Here is a 15,056-nt window from a genome sequence, read left to right as displayed (position 1 = left end):
TTATGAAAACGTGTAGAAATCCAAATCTCACTTCCTTCTGGGATTCGCGTCCCCACCTATCCCTTGGTTGAACTTGATGGGCGTATGTCCTTTTCCAACCGTATTAACTATGTAACTATGTACCCTAGGGATAAACGATCAATATTACAATTTCATAAAATCCATTTGAAAGGGCTTTCCCCGGTTAACTTGTGAAGGCAACACTCCTAGTCACTCCCATTCTCATTAGAGGGGTCCCAGGGGTTGCATAATACATTTATGGCAATGAGATAGATAGATAGATAGATAGATAGATAGATAGATAGATAGATAGATAGATAGATAGATATTCAAAAAAAATGGTCTGATTTGTTTTCTAGAAACAATGCTGCTCTTGTCATGGGTCATGTCTTGTATTGTAATTCCTATACATTCAAGTGAATAATACTAAGGACAAGAGTGGCCCTGTTGCTAGGATAAAAACAAATCCTCTTTTCTCATCTTGGACAACTCTTTTAAGTGATAAATGTGATACAACTGTTGATTTATATTGATACAGTGTAGCAATATTCACAGTTTGTGAATTCATATCAGTCATTGTTATATAGTTATGATATAGTTATGTAGTATTATCGGGGGCAGACTAGGAAATTAAAGTGGCCCTAAAAAAAAAAACTAAAAGTGGCCCCCATGCTGATGCCGGTCCAAATTGAAAGAAGGTGGGGCAATACAAGTAGGTGAAGTCAGGAATACCATAACGAAAAATAATTTCCTGTTTGAACTATATGCCACAGTGCATAACAATATACAGGGAGTGCAGAATTATTAGGCAAGTTGTATTTTTGAGAATTAATTTTATTATTGAACAACAACCATGTTCTCAATGAACCCAAAAAACTCATGAATATCAAAGCTGAATATTTTTGGAAGTAGTTTTTAGTTTGTTTTTAGTTTTAGCTATTTTAGGGGGATATCTGTGTGTGCAGGTGACTATTACTGTGCATAATTATTAGGCAACTTAACAAAAAACAAATATATACCCATTTCAATTATTTATTTTTACCAGTGAAACCAATATAACATCTCAACATTCACAAATATACATTTCTGACATTCAAAAACAAAACAAAAACAAATCAGTGACCAATATAGCCACCTTTCTTTGCAAGGACACTCAAAAGCCTGCCATCCATGGATTCTGTCAGTGTTTTGATCTGTTCACCATCAACATTGTGTGCAGCAGCAACCACAGCCTCCCAGACACTGTTCAGAGAGGTGTACTGTTTTCCCTCCTTGTAAATCTCACATTTGATGATGGACCACAGGTTCTCAATGGGGTTCAGATCAGGTGAACAAGGAGGCCATGTCATTAGATTTTCTTCTTTTATACCCTTTCTTGCCAGCCACGCTGTGGAGTACTTGGACGCGTGTGATGGAGCATTGTCCTGCATGAAAATCATGTTTTTCTTGAAGGATGCAGACTTCTTCCTGTACCACTGCTTGAAGAAGGTGTCTTCCAGAAACTGGCAGTAGGACTGGGAGTTGAGCTTGACTCCATCCTCAACCCGAAAAGGCCCCACAAGCTCATCTTTCATGATACCAGCCCAAACCAGTACTCCACCTCCACCTTGCTGGCGTCTGAGTCGGACTGGAGCTCTCTGCCCTTTACCAATCCAGCCACGGGCCCATCCATCTGGCCCATCAAGACTCACTCTCATTTCATCAGTCCATAAAACCTTAGAAAAATCAGTCTTGAGATATTTCTTGGCCCAGTCTTGACGTTTCAGCTTGTGTGTCTTGTTCAGTGGTGGTCGTCTTTCAGCCTTTCTTACCTTGGCCATGTCTCTGAGTATTGCACACCTTGTGCTTTTGGGCACTCCAGTGATATTGCAGCTCTGAAATATGGCCAAACTGGTGGCAAGTGGCATCTTGGCAGCTGCACGCTTGACTTTTCTCAGTTCATGGGCAGTTATTTTGCGCCTTGGTTTTTCCACACGCTTCTTGCGACCCTGTTGACTATTTTGAATGAAACGCTTGATTGTTCGATGATCACGCTTCAGAAGCTTTGCAATTTTAAGAGTGCTGCATCCCTCTGCAAAATATCTCACTATTTTTAACTTTTCTGAGCCTGTCAAGTCCTTCTTTTGACCCATTTTGCCAAAGGAAAGGAAGTTGCCTAATAATTATACACACCTAATATAGGGTGTTGATGTCATTAGACCACACCCCTTCTCATTACAGAGATGCACATCACCTAATATGCTTAATTGGTAGTAGGCTTTCGAGCCTATACAGCTTGGAGTAAGACAACATGCATAAAGAGGATGATGTGGTCAAAATACTCATTTGCCTAATAATTCTGCACGCAGTGTATTGCCCCAACACCATCCCTGGTGGCCATAAATTTCTGCTATTTATTGTCCCCCTCTTTCAGTTGTCTCTAAGATATGAAGCAGGGGGCTTAGGAGATAACATGTGAGCCACAGCAGTTGAATTCAGGAGAGCATGTGTGGTTGCCGTCCAGGTACATGAGAACCTAATTCTCACAGCCAGCGGCAGAGAGGAGGGCTTGGGTTGCCCCCTGCGCATCGGTCAACCAGGAAATTTCCTTGTAGGATCTATGGCCAATTCACCCCTGAGTATTATGTAGCGTACATAAAGGGAGTTGACAACCTGCCATATTATTTATACAAGCATGTTGATCTAAAAGATAATTTTCTCCAAAAAGAGACCACAGTAAGACTCTTGTGTACATAGATTGGCGGTAATGTAATTGAATGTCTCAGGACCCATTTTTTCAAGATCAGTGGGTGTTCCAGCAGTCAGACCCCAGCAATCTGATATTTATTACCTATCCTGTAGATAGGCAATAGGTCATTATTGTAGGACAACCCTTTTAAATATACTGTAGATTATGTGCAATCTGAGGAGGTTACGATTTGGTAAATTTCATGCCAGACATTTATGCTTAAAGGGGTTAAAGGGGTTTTTCTCAATTCAGTAAATGTCATTTATTGTGCAGTTAATACAAGGCCCTTACTAATGTATTGTGATTCTCCATACTGCCGCCTTTCCATCACATTATACACAGCACGTATCCGTGGTTATTACCACCGTGTAATCCAGCAGTGGTGGCCGTGCTTACACACTATAGGGAAAGGCTGGAAGTGCGCATAGGCCAACACCTTTACCTATAGTGTGCAAGCACAGCCACCACTGCTGGATTACACGGTGGTAATAAACACGAATACGTGCTGTGTATAATGTGATGGAAAGGAGGCAATATGGACAATCACAATACATTGTACTAAGTGCCTTGTATTAACTTTCTCTACATGATAAATGCCAATTGCTGATGTGGGACAACCCCTTTAAGTGTGCTACACTTAATAGGGTTAGGCATAAATGTCTTGGTATGTGCATTGCGTGTTTCCTATGTGTGATTGGTGTGTGCTATATATGATCTATGTATCAGAGGTGTATGTGCAGCATGTGCCATATGCATCAGTGGCATGTGAGCCATGTATAAGTTTCTTGTGTGCCATATCTGTCCAATGAGTGATTAGTGTGCGCTGCATGTGTCTTGTTTATTGTTTATGACTGACTTAAGTGCAGGATATCCATATACGTGTAAATTCTTAAACACATGTATGTTTGTGCATTTTGCTGTGAATGTCTGCCATAATACTTCATCTTTAATATTTCTGTTATCACTGTAAGTGCTCATGAACACGACCGTTGGTTGTTTTGCAGTACGCAAATTGCGGATCCGCAAAACATGGATATCGGGTGTATGCATTCCACATTATGCGGAACAGAACAACTGACCTCTAATAGAACACTCCTATCCTTGTCTGTAATGTGGTCAATAATAGGACATGTTCTATCATTTTGCAGAATGGCCATGCGGACACAAAATGCACACGGAGTCATTCTTTTTTTTTTTGCGGCCCCGTTGAAGTGAAGGGAACGGTACAGACATGGAAAAAATTAAGTTTGTGTGCAGGAGCCCTAAGGTGGGCCCCCAGAATCAGTTACGCTGGTGGGCACTAATGCAAGCCAAAAACACAGAATAAGTGCAAATCTTTCCATTATACCTTATGTCTGTGTAACCTCCTCCTGATTGTGGCTCACAATCACTAATGGAAATCACGGATCAAACGCTGACCAAACACTGATTGTTTGAAAGTGGCATTACTTTGCAGTTTGGTCAAAGGGATTGACAATGTCCACTGTTGAAAACAAGGGTCTTGGTAGAAAAAAATCAGTTTCTTCTGCGCTTATGTGGAGAACCCTGCTCTATCTATGTGTGTTCTCTAGGTATATTTAAACTCTTGACCATAAAAATTTAAATGGCATTCCTCTAAAGATATCTTCCTCTTCGTGTTATTTGAGTCTTCTCAACCTTATACTAGAGATTAATTCCCTTGAGAAATCTGACCATGCTGGATCTACAGTGTAGTCTTGTATTGTCACATTATATGTGGCCCCTTATCTTCACCTGCTGAACCTGTTCATATACGTACTTAGAGGAGCAGGGATTAAATTCACCTTCCTGCTGCATTCTGGTTCTACTTCATGCTTGTACTAAAGATGATTGCATTTGTTTTAGGCTCCGTTACCATTGTGTTTGAGCTGTCCTCGAAGGTGTTTGTACATTGAAAGTATTTCCTGATGTATACCTGCATGGGCATACATTTGCCTATGTTACCCATAGGAAACACGTATATAAGGTGGTCAGTTACTGTATTCCTTACAGAAAATAAAGCTTTAGCGATGTAACCCCCATGTAAGCCTAAATGAAACCCTTTTGACGTGTTGAGTCAATAGGAGGCCGATGAATAAACTTCTAATGCATATGAACAGATCTTTATTATATTTTTAGTTAATCATGTTTGTTTTATTCTCAGTACTGAGAATTAGTTAAATCTGTTGAATTCGGTTCTGTCATGCTAGACTAGGACTTGTAAGTATTAGCTGTCTGCATCTCTGCAACAGTTTCCATTATACCTGCTTGATTATATCGGCATGAATAGGAAAAGTCTTTTTTTTGTCCAGAGGCCAAAAACCCTATAGACCCAGTGTCCTCCACAGTGGAGCGTTAGCTATAATCCTGTGAAGACAATTCTCTGTGAGCTCCAGTAAATGCATTAGCAGCACAATTTCCTATTCTGCCTTGGAGGATGGAACACACACACCATAAATGTTATGCCACAGGCAATTACAAAATCTTACAAGAGGATTTTGAAGTGGATTTGGATACAAATTTGTTCCTGAATTGCTGCAGGTTTTGCTGTTTGCATTGTGAAGGGTGAAATCTACTGCAATTACACGGCAAATCTGCTTGTAAAACATGTCGTTTTTGTGGCATAAAATTACCCAATGTGTGAATCCACCTTAAGTGGTGTAAAATTGTCCAGGCTCTTTAGCTCATGGAAGGTTGTCTAGATTGGAAACAGTTGTAGGACACTCTCAGCCATGAGAAGTATTAGCTCTATGGGATTTACACAGAATACTGTAAGAAAAAACAAACATTCAATTCTCTTATAACAAGAAGAAATGTTGAAAATGGAAACACAAAGTATATTACCGACCACCCAAGAAAATGGTATTATACATTGGTTTTAGCTTATAACAAGCATGAAAATCCCTTTAAGGTATTGGCAGAAACGATTTTACCCACTCACTGACTACTACCTAATATATGTGGCTATAAAGCTGCATACAAAATACAAGTACCCAAGTCATACTGACGTGATACTAATCAGTTGCTTCACAGACAAAATGTATATTTGGCCCCATGCAAAGACAACCTTGGGGGTTATTATAGTTAGGGTCATCAGTTATTCATTTTAGGCTAATTTTGATACGGATCCTTCAGGGGTCCAGACCTTTCAATGTAGACAAATGGCATTGTCATCTAATATAATCTTGAAGCCGGTCTCAGATGCTGACGTTTAGCTAGAGATACAGTAGCACCTTCTAGACATCCCTGGAATTCTTACTTACCTGGTGCTTCTTGTGGAAAGTAGTTGCTCTGTACAGCTAAACCAGTGCAATCAAAATTGCCAAGCCTGGATTATCTCCCCTTTCTAGTCTCTGACATGGACCATTGTAAGAAAGGCTTTGAAGGTCCAATCTTCGGACAGTTTTTGGCTAGAGAATGAAGATAATCTACATCAGTATAATGAGTAATTATGAGGAATATTTTTGCTATATATACCATCTATGACCCCCATACAGCTATACTTCCTATTTCATTACTTGAAGCCTCTACATAATATATACAATGACAATGAAACTTCATAAAAATACTTTCTTTTGTTCTTTTAAACAGCATTTTCTAATTGATTTCTTCCTAACAAATGCAGACCGAGTATGAACTTGATCCTATAAAGCAACTTTATTAAACATACTTTATTTGAGTGGTGTCAACAAATCTCTACAAGACATCAATCTTAAAAGGAGTCTGTCACCTTGATATTGGACTATTGTCTGAAGAAATACATGCTTAGTAGTACAGAAAAGGGGTCTAGACCAATACATTGACAGGACTGCCATGCGTGCTCATAGGAGTCCTCTCCATTATGTTAGCACAGCAGTCTGGACTGTGAGTTTTAATCTCAGCTCTCTGAGCGCTGACAGTGGGAGAATGGGGGCAGTAGGAAAATAGAAAATTGCAATCTGGACTCCTGATGTGCAGAATTACCCATGCATTACTGCAGATAGTAGTCCACAATCCTTCTAAGATATACATTTCAATAATTAATTGAGATGATTCATCTGGGCTGCCGCATTACATTTTATTAGTAAAATAAATTCCATTTACTCAAAGGATCATTCATTATTCACCTGCTGCATTTCCAGAGATAACTGTGGAAGAAAATTGGAAGTCTTTAATACATGGTGGATCATTCTCATACATCAGGGCAGGGTGCCCGTCACTTGCATAATTACACTTATACAAAATAAATAGGACCCATTTAATATGAGGCAACATGCAAAAATGTACCCATTCATTTTACCAGCCAAAGATAGTCTTCTGACATTCCACCATTCATCCAACAGAGGTCCTCACATGTTGTCACTGTGCATGGGAAGGGATATCATAGCCTTTCTCCCCAAAACATCCTCCATTATTTATCTACCAATTATAATGAATTACAAGATGAAGGATGGAAGGTGAGGAATGTAGCCCAGGGGCCTGGCCCTTCAGAGTGTATGGAGATCAGATACTTAAGTGGCAGCCCTGTGAAAATACCTTCACTAAATCCTGAGGCTCCTTTACAGTTGGGTGTGTTCTGACATTTCTACGCATTACTGAATAACTTCATTGTAAAACAAAACATGCAATGCAACAGCTCTCTGCAAACCAAATAAAGTACAAAAATGCATAATAATTGCTAATGCTATACTTATAAATTAGAGATGCTTGGCAAATCATTTTGTACAAAATTATGTGAGCCCGTCTGCAGCATGCAGGGCCGGTGCAAGGATTTTTGCCGCCCTAGGCAAGATAAAAATTGCCGCCCCCCTTATCAGATAATCGGCCCATATCATGACATCACATATGTTCCACCCGTTTCTCAGCATTTTAATTAAAAGAGAGTTATATGTTGCAATAAAGCCCCCTATTAAGAATGGTGGAGAATAACTACCATAACTTAAGCCATAGCTAAAGAAACAAGCCTGGGGCGAAAAACAATAAGGCCCCCCCCCCCATGACACTTTTACTGTATATTGTGGGGCACAGTGTAGGCTATATGTGTATAACATAAACATATTTCATATGAAAACTTACAGTTACTTGGCTTGACCCTTGGGGATCTCGGACACCACTTGAACACTTTGGCCGGGGGCTCGGTGGAGCTGATGTGTTTTATCCTAATGAGAAAGATTTCATAATAAGGATTCGGAGAATGGTTAGAGGGATAGCAGAGCAGGGAGAGGCTGGTGCTGGTACTAGGGGGAGTAATAAAGCCCACCATAATGCCCCCCCCCCCCAGTAGAAATAATTCTCCTTATAATGTGACAGTGCAAAAAATACCCCCTTGTAATGCCCCCAGTTGAGCTAATGTCCCCATAGTGCCCCCATAATGTGCCAGTATAAAATACCCCTATATAGTGCCCCCAGTAAATGCCCCCATAGTGCTCCTCTTCCCCCTCCCTCCTAGTGCCCCCCATAATGTACCAGTATAAAATGCCCCATATATAGTGCCCCAGTAGATGCCCTCAGTGTCCCCCATAATTTGTAAGTATAAAATACCCCTTCTCAGTGCCCCCGTAGATGACCCTATAGTACTCCTCTCCCACCTTCCCCATAGTACCCACCATAAGGTGTCCCAGTATAAAATGCCCCTATACATAGCCCCCATATAAAATAGCCGTTCTTTGTTGCCTCAGTAGATGCCCCTATAGTGCCCACCAATAATGTGCCAGTAATAAGTGCCCCCCAATGTGCCAGTAATAAGTGCCCCATAGATGTCCCACAATAATGTGCCAGTAAAATGTGCCCTCATAGATGCCCCCAATCATGTGCCAGTAATAAGAGCCCCCCCACCATCATGTGTCAGTAACAAGAGCCCCCCCATATCATGTGCCAGTAGCCAGAGCCCCCCCCTATATCATGTGCCAGTAGCCAGAGCCCCCCTATATCATGAGCCAGTAGCCAGAGCCCCCCCTATATCATGTGCCAGTAGCCAGAGCCCCCCTATATCATGTGCCAGTAGCCGGAGCCCCCCCTATATCATGTGCCAGTAGCCAGAGCCCTCCCTATCATGTGCCAGTAGCCTCAGCCCCCCCATCAACATGTGCCAGTAGCCATAGGCCCCCCTATCATGTGCCAGTAACCATAGGGCCCCCCTATCATGTGCCAGTAGCCATAGGGCCCCCCTATCATGTGCCAGTAGCCATAGGGCCCCCGCTATCATGTGCCAGTAGCCATAGGGCCCCCGCTATCATGTGCCAGTAGCCATAGGGCCCCCCTATCATGTGCCAGTAGCCATAGGGCCCCCTATCATGTCCCAGTAGCCATAGGGCCCCCCTATCATGTCCCAGTAGCCATAGACCCCCCCGATCATGTGCCAGTAGCCAGAGCCTCCCATCATGTGCCAGCCCAGTAGCCACCAGTATTGACAAGAACAACAAAAAAAAACACTTATACTTACCTCCATGTCAGCGATGCGATGCAGGCCTCTTCCGGCCTGTGTCCCGCGCTGTACGGCTCAGGGCTCAGGCGGCGCGATGACGTCATCGCGCCGCCGGCGCCTGCCTCTGATAGGCTGCCGGCCTAGTGCCTGCAGCCTATCAGAGGAAGGGGAAGGGACACACCTCTCCCTCCCCTGCCCTGCTGCACAGCCATCTGCATCGCTGTCCTGAGGACGGCGATACAGATGACTGGAGATGAGCGCTTCCACAATGGAAGCGCTCATCTCCGTGTGACACGTGTCCTGCCTATACTTAGTTGCGGGCCGGCGCGGGGGGGGCCCCTAAGAACTCTATGAAAGCGCCGGCCCTGCTTACTAGAGCGGCGGCGCAGCATGAGGGGCGCCGCTGGTCACTTAACCAACGTTTTGTTTTTTTTTAAACCGCACGGTTCCGGCGCTCCCTGCTAAATTGCGCCCTAGGCGGCTGCCTAGGTCGCCTCCAGGTGGCGCCGGCCCTGGCCGCACGTCAAGGCGATCTCTGTAAGACAGGTTCCTACTAAATTCTACCCGTTATGTGCTATGACGGCTACCATACAATTCAGGGAGTGTAGGTTCCACATGCATGCTAGGCCTGCTTTAATTTCTGTCATTTTTGGTGCCAAAATGGCCTCCATTATATCCAAGGAATGCAGGTACCAACATGCATGCCGGGCCCACTCCACACCACTCCTGGTGCCACTGCCAAATGGCCACCAAAGAATGCAATGGGAGTCAGGGGCGTAGCTATAGGGGGTGCAGAGGTAGCAGTCGCTACCGGGCCCAGGAGCCTTAGGGGGCCCAAAGACCCTTGTGGTGCATAAGAAAACACCAGTATTATAGAAAGTGCATGCTGGTCAAGTTACACCTTTGGTTCAAGGGAAGGGGGTTAAATCAAGAATTTGGCATGGAGGCGGGGGTGCCGTTTCAATTTTTGCCTCGGGCAGCACGAAGGATATGCGCTTCCTGCCCCTGGCCACAAAGCACTAAGGGAAGGGGGGCCCCAAGCTGAACTCTTGCACCAGGGCCCATGAGCCATTAGCTACGCCCCTGATGGGAGTCCACAACTATATCTCTCCTGGTGCCAAATGGCTTCCAGTGAATGAGGGGGAGCAGGCCAAGCTATATACTCACACTAATTAAAATCAGCCTATGGGGCAGACGAGCTGGTCAGGAGTGCACGAAAATGCCCCCTCTGTGTATATTCTATTTTGCCCCTGTATATATATCCATTTTGTCCCCTCTGTATATATTTCATTTTGCCCCCTGTTCTGGGGGAGGGGGGGGGGGCAAAATGTAGCTTTGCTTCTGTTGGCAAAAATCCTTTCACCGTCCCTGCATAGGGTAATGTGCTGCTGAAAAACAAGCATTTGTTCACTTGTTGGGTGATTGGCAGCACCCTTACACAGGTCAATTATCCTGTTCCTCAGACCATGTAAAAGGGCCCTTTGGGCTTGTTCACACGACCAAGCCGTGTTTTGCGGTCCGCAAATTGCGGATCCACAAGACACGGATGCCGCCTGTGTGCCTTCCGCAATTTGCGGAACGGAAGTGACGGCCCATTATAGAAATGCCTATTCTTGTCCGCAAAACGGACAAGAATAGGACATGACTTATAATTTTTGCGGGGCCACGGAACGGAGCAACGGACGCGGACAGAACACGGAGTGCTGTCCGCATCTTTTGCGGCCCCATTGAAGTGAATGGGTCTGCACCCAAGCCGCAAAAATGCGCCTCGGATGCGGAACAAAACCACGGTCGTGTGAGTGAGCCCTTAGTCTGATGTCAATACCTGCAGTAATTCATTGCTACAACTCTGTGGATGAGTAAGGGCTGGGGGCTGGTAGAGCATGCATCTTTGGTACTCGGTACCAGAAAGGCACCCATATGCCACACCACCTTGGACAGGTTATGAAGTTACAGAGCTAGACCAGCAAACTAAGGCCTCTTTCACACTTGCGTTGTCCGGATCCGGCGTGTACTCCACTTGCCGGAATTACACGTCGGATCCGGAAAAACGCATGTGAACTGAAAGCATTTGAAGACGCATCCGTCTTCAAAATGCGTTCAGTGTTACTATGGCACCCAGGACGCTATTAAAGTCCTGGTTGCCATAGTAGGAGCGGGGAGCGGGGGAGCGGTATACTTACAGTCCATGCGGCTCCCGGGGCGCTCCAGAATGACGTCAGAGCGCCCCATGCGCATGGATGACGTGTCCATACGATCACGTCACCCATGCGCGTGGGACGCCCTGACGTCACTCTGGAGCGCCCGGGGAGCCGGACGGACGGTAAGTATGCTGCTCCCTGCTCCCCACTACACTTTACCATGGCTGCCAGGACTTTAGCGTCCCGGCAGCCATGGTAACCATTCAGAAAAAGCTAAACGTCGGATCCGGCAATGCGCCGAAACGACGTTTAGCTTAAGGCCGGATCCGGATCAATGCCTTTCAATGGGCATTCATTCCGGATCCGGCCTTTGCGGCAAGTGTTCCGTATTTTTGGCCGGAGCAAAAAGCGCAGCATGCTGCGGTATTTTCTCTGGCCAAAAAACTTTCCGTTCCGGAACTGAAGACATCCTGATGCATCCTGAACGGATTTCTCTCCATTCAGAATGCATTAGGATAATCCTGATCAGGATTCTTCCGGCATAGAGCCCCGACGACGGAACTCTATGCCGGAAGAAAAGAACGCAAGTGTAAAAGAGCCCTAAACCTTTGCTCCAGGTGAAGGTAAGCCTAGCTTTCCTCTGCCTCTCTGTATACCTTATACGAGCATACAGATGTCATAAAGAGTGTTCCTTGCTCTGGACTCCCCTTTGTTAGGCAGAGTAGACAGCAAATGATAACTCACTATCAATATGGAGGATTCAGTATGATCAAGTATCAGATGATTATCCTTTTATTTGTATGGATGATTTAATAAGATCAGACTGGTGGTGATCAGCTAATAAAACTACATGCATCCTGTAGAAATACTAGATAGTTTCCAAATGAATGGTACATTAGGATTTTCTTTTTTAATGTATCTTCCAATGATATCTCAATAAAAACTTACTGTCATCAACAGAAAATTGCTACTATGAAGGGAGGACATACAAAAATGGCGACACGGTGACCCAAGACTGCTACATCTGGTAAGTAACAGAATTTGCTAAAAAAAATGAATCCCCTTAAAGAAGACTATATATTTTTTTTACTATTAAGGTAGCATTTTCTTTAATCATGTGAGCTAAGTTTTACGATCTTAACCTATTTTATTTTTATCTATAGTGAGTGTGTCAAAGGAGAAATCAAAGACTGTCTGTTCACTGTGAATTGCGCTGGTAAGCTTATGTTGTGTGTTATTATATTCTTACAGTGTGAATGATGTAACCAGAAACTTATTATATATGGCAGGGATGCACAACCTGCGGCCTTGGGGCTACATGCTGCCCTTGATATCATTCTGTGCGGCCCCCAACCATCTGGTGACAGACATGTATGTCTATATCTTGTGGCTGTTGTTATGTATTTTTCATGTATTCTCCCATTAGATGGGAATCCTGGAAGTGTAACCAGACATCTATGGTACATACTGTATGTACAATACCCCATAAATACAGTATTTCAGTTCGTAATTATTTTTGGCCCTTGGGATTTCTTCAGTCAGACAATGTGGCCCCCAACCAGAAAAGGTTGTGCACCCCTGATATACAGTGATCCTTCAAATACCATGGCCTCAGGATACAATATTTTCAACATACAATGGTCTTTTCTGTCCCATTGTAAGTTGAAACTAGACGCAGCATACAATGTCTTATACTCAGGTCCAACCAATCAAGGCCACTTCTGGTGAAATAGCTGTGTAGGTTGCTAGTTATCAGCTATTCCTGACTGCTATATGTAAGGACTTTATTTATCTGTCTTAGTTATCTGCTTATTTTTCTTAAATTTTCATTTTCTCTTATCTTGGATTAATGGTTTCAACATAAAATGGTCATCCTGGAACCAATTAATATTGTATCTTGAGGGACCACGTGTATATGTATAATATATATATACATATATATATATATATATATATATATATAGTGGGGATTCGCTCTGGTAGGCAGGGTGAGCAAACGCAGAACAGAGGCACCAAAAAACAGTTCTTAATCAGACTCCAGTGTTTTATTCACACAAGCAGGTATAACAGCTCAGCAAACAACTTCACCTTAAAGTCCTGGTGTTCAGTTCACACCATGCTGCAGGTCCTGCATAAAGAGTCCAAGTCCAGGCGTGTGTTCACACTTTGCAAACAGGTCCTCACCGAAGTTTAAGTCCAGGATTTAGTCGACCTGTCCTCCCCAGACAGGTTGCAAACATTCATCCAAGCACAAGCCTCATACAGACCCCGCTACTGCACTCCAGCTGGCTTTTTAAGACCGTCAGGTATCTGCAAAGCCCAGACCGGCATCTCAGATCCAGTCCTGGGCTTGACCTCACCTGGCTGTCAATCAGTCCAGCAGCACATACTGGGAGGAAAGCACCTTCCCATCAGACCTTTTACTGTGTTACAATATACTGTATATATCCTGTACAATTTATCAGACGCCTATCACTAATCTATACATATATGTATTGACGTTCCAGCAGACAAGAAAGCTTCCCTGAATGAAGAAAGCATTAATTATAATGATGAACCAGATGTCTTTGGAAGCAGCGACCAGACAGCCCCAAAACGTCTAAAGCGTTCCAAGGACATGTCTGGGAAATCAAATGTCTCTGGTAAGTTAACTCTATGAAATGTTTTTGAAATTCATTGCTTTCTTCACAAGCCTATGACCCTTGCCAATATGGATCATGTAGACCTAGCTTGACCATGCATATTATCTCAAAGTGTAATAATGAATCAAATTGAAACAGTATGTATAATATCTCTAATTTTTAGCTAATTCCAAAACCTTACCTAATCCTTCTTCTAGGAGGAATAATGGAAAATGGAAAAAACATGATGGGCGGCAAAACTGAAGTAAAGGTTTCTGGTGGAAAAGAAACAACTATTCTTGGCAACATAATCCTAAATAGTAAGTTATAATGGCTCCCATACATAATACCATAAACGTGTTCTGTACTTCAGAATTGATCAATTGAGGACACCGTGTATGTCTACATATATTCAACAGAGGTCCTAGCAGATCTCCTAGTGGGGTCTCTGGTTGTTTTGTCCCAAAAATATCACAAGGAGAACATGAGTTCTAGAGTGCTCATGAATGATCAATTTCCTACAGAGCCTCCACAGGGAAAGTGTACCATTACAAGGTGCTTGTACAAATTATTAGGTTGTCCTATGCTCTTTTTAGGGACCCCCCCTTTATTAATTCAGAATATATATTAAACCAGGAATACTGTCTAGTATGGTTGGTTCTGTTGATTAATATGATCCCTGTCTTGTGAAAATGGATTGCGGTGTTCACAAAAATAAGACATTTAGACACAAGTGTGGGCTTCAGTACACCAAGGGGCGAGATCTAATCCTTTGGTGCACCTCAGCCTTCTAGAGCTGGACATGCCTCTCGGTGTAATTAAACCTGTTTGTAACAATGGAAGTCTTTTTTCTTGGGAATTCCACAATCCATTTTCACAAGACAGGTATCATTTTAATTAGCAGGATTAACCCTACAAGGAAGTATGCATGGTTTAATAAAGATAAGCCTGCTAACATGTTATCTTTATGCAAAGTCCTAAACATATTCAGTTCACTGAAATGCAAACACTTGTAGTTTTCAAGCAGTATAGGAAATTAATTTATTATTATAATTAAACAAAGTTAGATCACATTATTATGACCACATGCTAATATCCAGAGATACTGTTGTGTGCAGTATGGACAGCAGTTAGACAGGCTGGGAGTGACTCAGTAAAGTCCTGGT

The sequence above is a fragment of the Bufo bufo genome, chromosome 1 (genome assembly GCF_905171765.1).
Source record: "Bufo bufo chromosome 1, aBufBuf1.1, whole genome shotgun sequence".
Taxonomy (NCBI): Eukaryota; Metazoa; Chordata; class Amphibia; order Anura; family Bufonidae; genus Bufo; species Bufo bufo.
Note: the sequence above shows the minus strand (reverse complement) of the source record.